Source organism: Lissotriton vulgaris, chromosome 4_1, assembly GCF_964263255.1.
Source record: "Lissotriton vulgaris chromosome 4_1, aLisVul1.2, whole genome shotgun sequence".
NCBI lineage: Eukaryota > Metazoa > Chordata > Amphibia > Caudata > Salamandridae > Lissotriton > Lissotriton vulgaris.
Window position 1 is genome coordinate 510,842,638 of NC_141691.1, and position 12,588 is coordinate 510,855,225.

Here is a 12,588-nt window from a genome sequence, read left to right on the forward strand (position 1 = left end):
TAGATGTTTTAACGTGGGGCTCCCGATGACCGGTAGAAAACATGGGAAAGTTCAAGGAAACTCTAACATACAAAGGCAAAGCATACCCAGAAGAAATACATGTGCTCAAAGGTGACATACCAGCACCATGCCTGCTCAGCAACGTGACAGCCCAGGTAATGGGGCTACTGGCCATGACATATCACATGTCAGAAACTGGAAGCATCCTACAAGAGTACCCAACAATACTGAAGGGTCTTTGGAAGCTGAAAGGAAAACAGATAACTTTACAAATAAATTAAGCGGTCAAGCCAGTGGCCCAGCATCACAGAAGCGTACCAATTCACCTACAGTCACAAGTTGAGGAAGAAATAACAAATTTGCTAGCACAGGATATAATTGAACCTGCTGAAGGACCAACGCCTTGGGTGTCTTCGATTGTGTCTGAGGCCAGACCACAGCAAAATTGAAACATTGAAAAACGCAAAGGCGCAGACGGACGTTGCAGATGTACAATCCTTTCTAGGGCTCGCCAGCTATTGTGCGCGCTACATACAGGATTTCACCACAGTGAGCACACCACTAAGAGAACTAACAAAACAAGGACCCTTAGTTTATCTGGTCTCTGGAATGCAACAAGGCATTTGAAGAAATAAGAAGAGCAGTGGTGACTGTGGAGCAACTAGCTTACTTTGACCCCCTACTGTGTACTGAACTGACTGTTGACGCTAGCCCGGTAGGGCTTGGAGCCATAGTAGCGCAGCACCTGCCAGGAAGAGACTCACAAAGAAAGATTACTGCATATGCGAGCAAAAGTTTAACAGACATTGAAAGGGCATATTCGTAACCAGAAAAAGGGATCCTAACAGTGGTATGGGCTTGTGAACACTACCACATGTTCGTATACGGGAAGCCATTCACCATCATAACTGACCACCAGGCACACGTAACAATCTATGGCAGCCCGTCAGCCAAAATGCCAACCAGGATTGAATGCTTGGGCATAATACTTATGGAGTTTGACTTCATGATTGTACACAAACCAGGAAAAGAACATAACCCAGCTGACTACATTTCAAGACACCCACTACCGCTGACACAGGAGACGACATTGATGGCAGAAGAATACCTCAACTTCATACTGAAACAAAACATCCCGGCACCAATAAAGCTAACAGAGTTAGCAAGCGAGACCAAGAAAGATGCCATGATGCAAACGGCCATGGAGATAACGCGAAGGCAAAGATGGAGGCATGTCAACAAAAACTGCACCTGGGAAACACGAGTATGCAAAGAAGAGATGCTAGCTCTCAAGAAGATCCATGAGGAACTGTTGGAAACCGACCCCAGGATCATCATGAGAGGCTCAAGAATAGTGGAACCCAGCTCAATCCGGTATCAACTGGTAAACTTGGCTCATGAGTCTCACCGAGGCATTGGCAACGAAAAAACTGATCAGGGAAAAAGTGTGGTTCCCTGGCCTGGATCGCATGGTAGAAGACACCATAACGACCTGTTGAAGGACTGGGTTTTCTTAAGACCCAGCGGTGCCAGGGGACAACACCTGAAACCTTCGTGGGTAACCTGTTCCGGCGTACAAATGACAGAGACACAGGACACTTCCTTCGGCGTCAAAGATTCGAGGTTTATTACTGCAGGGAACACAGAAGTCACGAGAAGTACATAACGTAGGTTCGCGGAGCCTGATTCAAATTGCTACTGTGAGTCGCTCCTTTTATACACATTTCTCTCATAGGTTAACATGATACACAAAGGTTTACAACTTGGTTCCCATCATAAACACCGGGAGAGGTTGCTTTCATGTATTCAGGGCCCGGAACATAAGTACGGAAACATTTAGTGGTTCCCAACTGTAAAAACCCATCTTCCCACCATTAATGCATTCCAATCAGCAGTAAACAGATCGAAGAAGGAACAGAGACAGGTGCGGAGGAAGGCAGAAACAGTGGGGATATCGGAAAGGGTGTAAAAGGGGTGGTATCGGGAAACACGAGCTGCAAGCATCAAAGGGACGTGCCTAATGAGATGCACGGCTGAGACAATAGACCGGCGCGGCAAGATGAGCCTTGAGCGGGGCCATCTGCCTTACAGTATCATCCCCCTCATCATAAAGACACTGTCAAAGGAAACGTGTCTTCCGCAAGGGTCTTGGAAATCCCAGGGTCGCGAAGCGGACAGTGTCCGTTCGCTGGCTACTTGAGGGCAAGAGACAAAATGGATGCCGCATCTAAGATGGAACCCGTGGGCTCGGATGTAGAAACCCACGAAACAGACGAACGGTTTAGGTTAGCACAGCGAAACTGCGTACACCCACTAAACTCGTCATTTGCGGTTCATAAATACCAGACTCGACCATATTCGTGCGAGTCGAAAACACCACTTACGATCGTCACGGAACCTCAGACGCTCCTTTTGCCCTCATGTAGGCAAGCACTAGTCAGAATCATATTCGATATTCATCAGATCATCTAGATGTTGTTGCAACATAATTCTATCCATCTGAGCTCCTTTGGTAACAAGCGGCTGTCTTATACACGTCGTAGCACAGAGGCCACATAAGGCAGGACCACACTGCACACAAAGGCAACACGTGAACAGAAATGCTACGACAACCCCGATGATCATCAGAATCTTCCAACCCCAAGTCGACATTAGGCCCCAAAACCACCCAAGTAGCGTCCAATCCCCTACGTCCACGTGTATGGACTCAGAGATTTTATGCAACTTTGAGATGGCTTGATAGACAGTCGGAGCGTTATCTGGAATGAAAATACAGCAGCTCGAATGGATCACCTTACATACTCCACCTCGATCTGCTAAAACAACGTCTAAAACCATACGGTTTTGTAACGTCATGAGCCTATCCGCCTGAAGTTCTGCGGTGATATTACCAAGGGCACTGGCAGTGATATTAGCTGTCGATTCCACTACTCGAGTCAACTTTCTCAGGTTCCTACTATTGACCATAGGCCCCCAAAACGGAAAGAAACCCTTGAAAAAGTCTCCTGCCTCTTGACCGGCAGTGTCCTCTTCGCTAATCACGCCCCTCACAACTCTAGTCTTGTGGTAGTCTGCATCTACGGTGAACGTCGGAGGCAACAAATTTGCAATGTAACATGTGCCCGCAAAGTCGGAGGGCAACCACGTATACGCACGATCATGGCAGACAAAGTACGTACCCTTGGCAGTCAGAAACACAGGGGACGAGAGCATGGGCAAGACATACGTCTCGGAGCAAGCACTCTCTCCAAGATGAGCTCTCGGTCTTCGGTCACGACCTTTTAGACAGAAATTACCAAGGTGGGGTACGATCCATATTGGAGACGAGCTTCTAAGCTGTCTTTCACCCACGAGCGCACTATACTCAGCCTCACTCAGGTCCCTATAGGCTCGCACCTCTTCCTCTGGGATGAGCGACGGCTCATAGATATCCCTATCTAAATCAGCGATCGCTATAGCCAAAGGCTTGTGATACGGACCAGGACCAAAGTGGGAAGGACGTGGCTCTCGATTGGGGTAGGAATCTAGTGCACTTCGAAACATTGTTTGAAATGCTCGAGCTGAACCCTGGGAACTATAAGGAAGGACCAGATATGGAATTCCCTTATCCGTGGTATGCGGCATTAACCCACACACCCAACAATTAGTAGTATTAACCACTAACTGATGCTGATGAAGGAGCTGATTGAAGGAATTATTTCTAAATTCCGCACGTCTAGCCTGCTCGTGTTGAGGTAAGATGTGGAAGGAATGAGGGGACACAGTGGTGGTAGATTTAGGTTCAGAAGTAGGAGTAGGTATGGCAGAAGGTAGGAAGTACTGTATCATATAATACACCCCACCCGCCAATAACGAGGAAATAATTAAAAACAGAAGGAACATTTGGATAATGAAGCATTTTGTTTGAGTAATTTGTTGCAGTTTGAATCTTTGCGCCTGAGCTTTTTCCAAGTCCATCAGCTTTGAAAACGCCATCCTCTAAAACCGTCCGCAACGTTTCTTGACGCACTTCGTTCTGTGTAGCAGTAGTCAATCCCTAGGAGTTCCCAGGAACCGACGGTCTTTGACCTAGTGTCAAGACCTACTAACCAGAAGGAAGTACACGCGTGGCCCTACGGTACACCTGGATGCAAGGTATCTTAATTCACAAATATGCACAAAGTCTTTCAGCTGTGGAAGCAAAAACACAGATGTGGAAAAAACTAAATTTTTACAAAATCACAGTTATACGAGTGTTTAGACTGATCGTGGCAATGGGGTAACGTAGATGTCGAGGAATAAAAGCAGATTTTATTTGTCCTTGGTTTTAGATCGCAAAAAGTATCGGCTCTTTCCAGGACGTGTCTGTTCGTCAAACAATGGATCTGATGAGGGAACAGAGTTCTGTTGATCAGTCAATAGTTCAGATCTTGAGCTTTGCGGTGACAAATGTTCAACAATGTCGTTCTGCTGCACTGAGGATTCTCCGACAGGTTCGGCGTCGCTAAAAGGTACGAAGGTCTGCAATCTTTCCGTTTCAGATGAAGCAATGCCTTTCCTCACCCACGAGTCCGCCGGTAAAGGTATAGGTACCTTTTTGGTGTGGGTGGCATACACCCAGTTCTTCCGGCCTTCCAAACGGACAGCAGTTCTCGTGGCAAGGAGGACCTGGAAGGGTCCAGTAAAACGAGGCTCGAGATTTCTTTTTCTTCCAAAGTTCCTCGTCACCACCCAGTCTCCGGGCTGGAGCTGGTGACCTGGACCCTCCGTCTGCGTCGGCAGTGCTTCAAAGACCTGTTGGTGAATTAACCTCAGTTTAGCAGTCAGATCATGAAGATAATCAATCAACATCGGATACTCAAGATCAGAAAACACACTCGGTCTAGGGACCTCCCAAACATTCGCAGGACGGCCGAACACTATTTCATAGGGGCTGAGCCCTACTCGGGAGTGTACAGTCGCCCTTGTTGACAACAGAGCTAGAGGCAAAGCGTCAGGCCACGAAAGACCAGTCGTAGCCTGAATCTTCGCTAGTTTGAGTTTAAGGGTGCCATTATACCCTTCAACCAAACCTGCTGACTGGGGATGATTGGCGCTATGGAATTTCTGAGTAATTCCAAGGCCTTTACACACACTCTTCATCACACTCCCTACAAACTCACTTCCGTTATCAGACCATACAATCCGCGGCATTCCATACCGAGGAAAGTATTCCTTCAGTAGGATTTTCGCAGTGGACAGAGCTGTATTGTCTTTGAGAGGGTAGGCTTCAATCCATCGGGAGAATGCGCAAACCACAACTAAAACGTATTTCAGGTTATTGCATCGCTCCATATGGATGAAGTTTAGCTGGATCACTTCAAACGGACATGAAGGGGGAGCAAAATGGCCAGGAGGTGTAGGGGTTCCCTTACCAGGATTTTACATCATACATATCATGCAATTCTTCACCAATCTCTCAGCACACTTCGTGATACCATCATTCTTCCACACAGGGGACAACAACTTACAAATACCTTTCGCGCTAATATGTGCTAACCCATGTGCCATCGTCACAACAGCTAATACATACGCATCTGGCAACATCCACCTCTTGTGCTCTGACAAATCAATCCAACAACCATTCGCATCCAACTTTCCCGTACTCTCTTCCCACTTCGTCTTTTCAGTCTCGGTGGCCTCGTTCTGTATCGTTCTCAAACTCTCGATGGTATCCTCGCACATACTAGTCTCTGTAGGCCACCTAACCGAACTCGTCACATACATCCTAGTGCTGAGGTTCCGGGCAGTCTCCTTAGCAGTCTCATCCGCAAACGCATTACCACGACCAACATCATCCGTCACCTTACGATGCGCACTACATTTAACAATTGCCACCTGCTTAGGTAACGTAAGTGCATCCAAAAGAGCATTCACAAGTTGTCCATGCTGAATCTTAGTACCTTGGGATGTCATGAAACCTCTCTCTCTCCACAATCGTCCAAAACTATGGGCGACGCCAAAAGCGTATTGGCTGTCGGTAAACACATTCACCCGTTTCCCTTTCGACAGCACACACGCTCTAGTCAAAGTGATCAGTTCTGCAGCTTGGGCAGAGTTCTGATTCAATCTTGCAGCTTCCACAACAGTATTCAAAGTTACCACAGCATACGAAGTCGTCACATCACCATTCGGCAATTTAAAACATGAACCATCCACATACAAGGTCCCATCGGGATCTTCCAAAGGAGTGTTTTTAAGGTCCACACGACCTTTTGTTTCCTCCTCTGTCCGTAAGTAACAGTCGTGAGGGGTTACATCATCTGACTCCATGCTAATGGGCAACAAAGTCGCCGGGTTCAGGACATTACAACGTTTTATCTGGATGTGGCTTGCCAACAGCGTCAACTCGTACCCAGACAACCTTGCACTCGTCAAGTGCTGAGTTTTCGTACGATTTAAGAGAGTGTCAACTGCGTGCGGAACCATCACCGTAAGCATATTATCCATGACCAATCCTGCTGATTGTCGGATGGACACTGCAGCTGCCGCAGTTGCTCTCAAACAACTCGGCAATGCTCTAGCTACCGGGTCCAAGGTCGAGGAAAAATATGCACATGGACGCTGCTTACCACCAAAAGGTTGCGTCAAAACACTCAACGCACAACCTTCTCTCTCGTGAACGTATAGTGTAAACAGCTTACTGTAGTCAGGGGTACCTAACACAGGAGCCGAACACAACGCGTCACGTAGTTCAGAAAAACTTTTCTGACATTCTTCCGTCCATGGTAAAGGAGTTGGAACATCCTTGCACGTAAGAGCCACCAATGGTTTCGCTAGCAATGAAAAATTCGGAATCCATTGCCTGCAGTATGACGTGATACCTAAAAAGCCACGCACATCTCTCTGAGTTGTTGGCACAGTCATTCGGGCGATCGCTGCAATTCTCTCTGGGGTCAACCTTCTTCCCTCCTTTGACAATAAGTGACCTAGATAGGTTACTTCTTGACAACAATATTGAAGTTTAGAAGGAGACACCTTGTGATGTAAATCACAGAGATGCTGCAACAACGATACCGTAGCAATTTTGCAAATGTCCTGAGTATCTGCGGCCACCATTAAGTCGTCAACATATTGAATCAAAGCCGCACCAGCCGGCAACACAAACGCATCTAGTTGGCCCTTCAAGGCTTGACTGTATATCGATGGACTTTCACAGTAGCCCTGAGGAGCACGTTTAAACCGGAAGCTTCGACCACCAAGAGAGAAACCGAAAAGGTCTCTGCTTTCCTCAGCAATCGGGATGCTGAAGAACGCATTCTTCAGATCGATCACTGAAAACCAAGATGCAGAGGCTGGAATCAGAGTCAGTAGCGCCGTGATGTCAGGCACAACAGGGAACTGAGGAATCACAATTTTATTTACCTCCGTAAATCGATAACAAAACGATAAACAGGTGGTTTTGATGGATCCGTGCGCTTCAAAATGGGCAGTACAGGGCTATTGCACACGTTTCCCCGAGTCTCCTCGATAACATCTTTTTCAATCAAATCATAGATAATAGCTAACAATGCTCGTTCACCATCAAGGGAGATACGATACTGGGGAATACGTGGCAATCGCACATTAGATTTCAAATGAACAACATAAGGGGAGATGTCAAGCAGGCCCACGTCATTGGGACCTGTTGCCCACAAAGATGCAGGAAGAGAACTCAATTCCGGTGGAAGCTTATCGAGAGACAAATACATTGGAGAGATAACTCTCTCACCTAAAGTAAGCTTCACTCCCGCAGGAGAGCAATACAAAGTCGCATACAGACGTTTTAGCAAATCCAGGCCCAAGAGATTTTCACCACAACCAGTGGTCAAAATCAACGGAGCTTCCAGCTCACGAGGCCCAATTGTAAGAGGCAAAGGGCGCGAAACCGGATTGCTAACAGGGGCGCCAGAGAATCCAACGGAAACATTTGTTAAGCCAGACAAAGGTGCGCCAGGGAGTTTCGAATGCATTATGGAACTTTTCGCTGCACCAGTGTCCAACAGAAAAGGCTCAATGACGCCCGAGGTGGCAACTGCGACGTAAAGCCCTCTCTGATCAACCGGAACTGATACTACTCCCTCTCCTTGTCTATGGCTGTCCTAGTAATTACCGTCGTCAGCATTCTGATCGACGTAATAATCATCCACATTGTACTGAGCAGATCGCCCTTGTGACGATCCACGCTGATCAAAACAATTATTGGAGTCAGAAATGTTAGTGGAACGATCGTTCTGAGCACAGCGACCTCTACCACGTGATGTCTGTTGAGAACCACCACGACCTCCTCTAGACGAATTACCACTATTATGCTCATTTAGAACTGGGCAATCAAATTTTAAATGTCCCTCGTTCCTACAATAGGCACACTGATTGTACCCTAAAGATGATCTCTGCGAAGAGGAATCATTTCGTGATTGTGACCTATTTGACTGAGACTGCGATCGATTACGTTGCTGCGAGTCATTCTGATTCGAACGCGGAGGATACGCCTGTTGCAACAACACTTTAGTTTTGAGCTCTTTCGTTTTCTTGTCAGCACGATCGTTCTCCTCTTTCTCCCTATTCTCATAATATTGGGCCGTAGCCAATATTTGAGCGGAGGTAGAAACAGCCCACGCGCTTTCAGAATTTCGCAATTTGTTGCTTAAGTCAGGCAGCAAATTTGAAACAAATTTATCCACAAACAACCTCTGACCACCTTCGGTACCCATGTCTTGACCACTATGGTCAATGAAAGCCTCCTCAAATCTCGTAAAGAAATCAGAGACGCTCTCATCCTTCTTTTTTTTGCAAGCGGACAACTTGTCCCAATTTACCTTCATGGCTGGCATAAGCATTTTCATTAGGGTAATTATTCTCTGAGGGAGATCCGTAATGAGCTGTTCAGGTTTAGCCCCACCAATTTGTCGTGTGTCTGCCGCGATAAGAGCAGCCCAATCACCACCTAATTCTGCCGCATGGTTTTCTTGACGAATCTTTGCCCATACCGGTTGGGGTACGACATTGCCAAACAGCATATCAATATCGGCAAGATTCATTATCGTAGCGTCTACGAGCTGCGATAATTCTTTATATTACCCTGCAGGATTTTTGCGAGGGTCAGGCAAAGATTGTTTTACCTGCAAAACTTCCGATCGTTTCCACGGAAGATGAATCCATACTCTCTGGAAATGCGGCAAGATCGGCGGTTGCCGAGTAGCATCACCTGGCATCCATACTGGTGGAACTTCGTGCATGGGATACTGACCAGGCGCGTCTAATGGTCCCTCAATGTCTTCCACGAACAATGCTCTAGGCATTATAGAAGGACGAAAAGATAATAATCGCTCAACAGCGCGTCGAACATTGGAATCGACTATCATTCCGTTTGAAAACTGGAGCTGTAGATTAGTCAAAGCAGTCAATACATCGTCCGATGCATCGGCAGATATTTGATCACGCAAAACTTTGCACATTTCTTTGAATACGTATCTTTGTGTCGGTATATTGAATTGACAGAACGTATCAAGCACCGCACGTGGTGGATTTCTAAGGGGGTATTTCATCCAAGTCATCGCCATATTATACAGCGCAGCACGTTCCCGATTACCGGGAAGCTGACTACGTCTTTGAGGACCGTCCGAACCAGCGGACTCAAGAATAGGTCCAAGAGAATTGAAAAAGTTAGCAGCAACAGAAGGGGTACGACGTTGAGTAGATGGAGAGGTATAACATAGGGGATTAACAAGAGAAGAGTCGGAAACAGACGAAACAGCAGGAGTAAGTAGAACAGGAGCAGCAGCGGGAGCAGGAGTATGAGGAAGTACAAGCGGTGGAGCAGTAGGAACAGCAGTAGGCAAGGGAGCAGGAACAGTCGGAAGAACGGGTACAGGTTGAGGAACAGGTTGAGGAACAGGCACAGGAGCAGGTACAGGGGGAACCACAGGAGCTGTGGTACCCTGTGCATACGGAGGTGGCGATTTCAGAAGATAAGACAATAAAGGGTCCTCAACTGATTCCTCTTTCTTATCCGACCCCGTTGGCAAAGCGGGGTAACATTTATCTATAGACATACGCTGAAGCCTATCGAAAACTTCCTTTTCCCTTTCCTCCTTATCTCGCTGAAACTGTTCTGCTTTCTTTACTATGGTAGCAACTCCATCTCTCTGATTACGTTTTGTCTGTCTGATTTCTTTCTGTTTGGCTTCTTTGCACCACAACCGAAAGGCATCAAACATGGCCGGCCTTGATTTTTTCCTAAACAATTTAGCCTCGAGGTTATCTAAAATCGGGGTCTCGAAACTACCATGGGGTGGCCAACTAAGGACACCGTCCTTTTTGGTATAGCGAATCCAATATTCATTAAAGGTAATCGGACCTAACCCATGCTTGCTATATAATTCATAAGTTGGAGTTCCAACCGGAGGTATCGGACACGAGTCCTCCAGTCGGGAATCCGCACCACAACGACCAAAACAACTAAACAAAGTACTACGACCAGGCATCTTGCACACTAGCCGAGTTTCACAAACTTCAAGGGTTACGGGATTTACCAAGTCCCCGCAAAGAGCAAAAACCCTCGGTTTTTGGCGACTGCAGACGTCAAATATCACAACAAAGAACCAAGTACTAAGAACCACAAATGCAATGGAACCATGCAACAACTAAGCACCCACAACTAAGGGCTCTGGGAGCGACCCACAAATACTTAACTCAAAGATCGATGGCGTCACCAGGAAGGCCCGTCAATCGTCTCGCTGTACCAAGGTCTATGCCAGGCGCCAAAACAGGTCTACAGTCAGGGCAGCAGTCCGTCGCAGCCGTCAGGAGGCGGGAATCTTCGCAGGAAAAGTCGTCAGGCCACTTGTTTCGACAACAGGATCGATGAAGCGGGGTGCACCTTCCCTCGGAGATTTCACACGAAGTTCCTCACGATCGTCGGGCTTGGACCGGTACCACTGATGCAGCCCCACGTTGGGCGCCAACTGAAGGACTGGGTTTTCTTAAGACCCAGCGGTGCCAGGGGACAACACCTGAAACCTTCGTGGGTAACCTGTTCCGGCGTACAAATGACAGAGACACGGGACACTTCCTTCGGCGTCAAAGATTCGAGATTTATTACTGCAGGGAACACAGAAGTCACGAGAAGTACATAACGTAGGTTCGGGGAGCCTGATTCAAATTGCTACTGTGAGTCGCTCCTTTTATTCACATTTCTCTCATAGGTTAACATGATACACAAAGGTTTACAACTTGGTTCCCATCTAGGCATGGGCGGAAAATCCGTTCCGCTCGCGGATTTTGCGGATTTTCGGGAAATCCGCAATCCGCGAGATTTGCGAATTTCCCGCAAAATCCGCAAATCCGCGAGCAGCGGATTTTGCTCGCACTGCTCGCACTGTTCGCGTGAGTTCGCGCCCCGCGAATAAGTGCAAAATTGCAGAAATACGATCTTAGCAAAACTGAAAGTAACTACTTACCAGGTTCAAAAGTTCAGGCTCATCATTAGTAGCCATTTCCTGTAGTGCTTCCTGAGGGGCCCCTCCAGAGTTCAGTTGCCAGTTGAAACTATTATGTGACCCTGCTCTGAACCTCAGAATAGTTACACATATGCCACAAAGGTCCTGAATTACAGCTAAGGGAGACAAGCAGGAGCCAGGCTGGAAGTTAAAATCCATTAATCAGCCCCTAATTCATTATTGTCAGTTGGGGCAGGGCAGGTGTTGTAACTAATTTTGCAACAATGAAAGCACTTAGCAAGTGCAAAAGATCACTAATCAGGGCGCACTAAGGAAGCAGGTGCCAGCTAAAAAAATATTCTGTGACACATTAATCAGCCCCAAATTAATTCAGGTCACTTGAGGCAGGGAAGGTGTGCTTTGCTTTGCCGAAAATAATGTACACTGGACAACCAGAGGGTGTGGTGATGAAACAGAGGGTGGCATGGGTGGGCCAGAGGGTGGCATGAGTAGTCAGAGAGTGGCAGTGGTGACAGAGAGTGGCAGTGATGAAGAAGAGTGTCCCAAACAGGCTGGACACGTAGAAACAACAAGTTCGCGAAACTTGCGACCCGACAGGTAAGTTCGCAATTTGCGAAAGTGTACAAAACCCTCGCGAACTGGCAGAAACACGGGCGAACACAAAAAAAAAAATCCGCAAATTCGCGGATTTTGCGGATTGCGAATCCGCAAATCCGCAAAATTCGCGAACGCGAGATCCGCAAAATTCGCTCATGCTTATTCCCATCATAAACACCGGGAGAGGTTGCTTTCATGTATTCAGGGCCCGGAACATAAGTACGGAAACATTTAGTGGTTCCCAACTGTAAAAACCCATCTTCCCACCATTAATACATTCCAATCAGCAGTAAACAGATCGAAGAAGGAACAGAGACAGGTGCAGAGGAAGGCAGAAACACTGGGGAGATCGGAAAGGGTGTAAAAGGGGTGGTATCGGGAAACACGAGCTGCAAGCATCAAAGGGACGTGCCTAATGAGATGCACGGCTGAGACAATAGACCGGCACGGCAAGATGAGCCTCGAGCGGGGCCATCTGCCTTACAGTATCATCCCTCTCATCATAAAGACACTGTCAAAGGAAACGTGTCTT